This window comes from Triticum aestivum, chromosome 2B (genome assembly GCF_018294505.1).
Source record: "Triticum aestivum cultivar Chinese Spring chromosome 2B, IWGSC CS RefSeq v2.1, whole genome shotgun sequence".
In the NCBI taxonomy this organism is placed as follows: domain Eukaryota; kingdom Viridiplantae; phylum Streptophyta; class Magnoliopsida; order Poales; family Poaceae; genus Triticum; species Triticum aestivum.
In genome coordinates this window covers 415,275,458-415,277,304 of record NC_057798.1, presented here as the reverse complement: position 1 = coordinate 415,277,304, position 1,847 = coordinate 415,275,458, and the positions used below count along the sequence as shown (strand labels likewise).

The window sequence follows — 1,847 nt, the reverse complement described above, 5'->3', positions numbered from 1 at the left end:
TCCCCTCTCCTCTCCTCTCCCGACGCCGCTGCCCCGCCGCCTCGACGCCGCCCCGACGCCGCGACGCCGCCCCGACGCCGTGAGACGCCGCGACGCTGCCCTCTCCTCTCCCGACGCCGCCGCCCTGCCGCTTTCCCCACGGAGAAGGAGGAGGAAGAGGGGGCGCTTGCCGTTGACCTCGCCCGGCCGACTCCGGTGGCCAGGCCGACTCGCCATCGCCCCGCCGCCCTCGTCGCCGGTGGCCCGGACGCCGCCCCGTCCACACCACCGTCGCCGGAGCACCCACACCACCACCCGGACCTCGTCGCCCCTGTGAGCTCCCCCTCCTCCTCTCCCCCTCTCCCCCTCGCATCCCCCGTGAGCCCCATCTCTATTTCTTCTTGTCACCAGCACCACCACCACCAGCAGACCTGCATATCACGTGAGAACATTTTAGTCATTTATATACCAACTGTTGCAGCAAAACAGAATTGCAACTATTCTTGCCTGAAAGTAGAAGACATGAACATGGTCAGAAAAAAGAAAAACCTAAAGAACACTTTGCATTTTGGATTCTGCATTAATTCTGTGTTTTCTGTATGCACTTCGATTGTTAACTTGACATACATTGCTAGCAAAGTACTATTTCAATTGAGCGTGCGACCAATGCCCTCGACTAGATGCATGTCAGGCGAGGGCCTCGATTTCTACTAATCCTTTTGACTGGCTTTAATTGTTTTGGTCCTGATGGGCACTATTTTTCTGCACACAAGGGAGAGTTCCTTAGCTTAACCAATAAAGATAATGTGTGACATAAGCAAAAAATAGGATACACAGTAGATATTTGGGGCTGGAATGAAGAGTCCACAATTCTTACAAATGATACAAGTCAAATTCAGTACTTGGAAGAAAAAGTTGTGAGATCAAATAGCAGAAGGCAACTTAACGTAGTATTCCCTCTGATCCAAAATAAGTATTGCAGTTTTGAACCGGGGTTAGTTCAAAACTGCGACACTTATTATAGATCGGAGGTAGTATTATTTAGTCAGCAAGCCAAGTTTAAGTTCTGCAGAAGTTGGCAACAGCTTAAATTAGTGCTGAAAGCGTGCTTATAAAGCGTGCTTATAAAGCGTGCTTAACATTGTTTTGCCACAGAGCCAACTCAAAACTCTGATCAATTGAAATAGTACTTTGCTAGCAATGTATGCCAGTTGCCATTTTGGATTCTGCATCAATCATTTTTATTCATATGATTCATTTGTATTAGGTTTTGGCAGATATTGTTAACTTGACTTGAGACCATCCCGCACACAGGTGTGACTCTTATAATCATACAACCATCTGTAATTCAATCAAGCAAAACCTAATGAACATGGTCAGAAAAATAATGTTCATAATATAAATGGTGAGTCAGAGTGGTTACACACCTCATCTTCCTAAGGACACTTGACATCTCCTCTCTCTTCTTCTTTGCTCTCTTGTGAGTACCAAGCTTTCTCTTGGCGACCTTGAGTGCACGCTTGTCCTTTCCAACCTTAAGAAGCTCAGTGATACATTTCTCATAGGGAGCGAATCCAGCAACCTCCCTAATCAAGTTCCTAACAAATTGCACCCTCTTGGTACCTTTCTGCAAAATATGCCAAGATAACATTGTAAGAATAACTGCAAACTGGATAGACATGTTATAATAATTCAGCTGAGCATATAGGAGCATGTAAGTTAACTTTGTTTCAGCTTCACACAAGTTACAATTCGCTAAAAAAAGCCAGCTAGAATAGCCAAATAACAATTTGGTCCCAAACACAGCAAGGTCCTATTTTACTTTCAACATGACCTGACAACATGACCTGACAATAGTTCAGTTTACA

The 1,847-nt window shown here is 45.9% G+C and overlaps 1 long non-coding RNA gene across 1 annotated transcript; it reads right to left on the bottom strand.

Annotated features, from left to right (window-relative positions):
* Window positions 1–380: 380 nt before the first annotated feature.
* On the bottom strand, window positions 381–1,579 carry LOC123041312 (uncharacterized). Its single transcript, XR_006418467.1, has 2 exons — window positions 1,407–1,579; window positions 381–410 (listed from the first exon to the last, which is right to left on the bottom strand). It is a non-coding gene; the product is annotated as an uncharacterized lncRNA (long non-coding RNA).
* Between the last annotated feature and the right edge of the window lie 268 nt (window positions 1,580–1,847).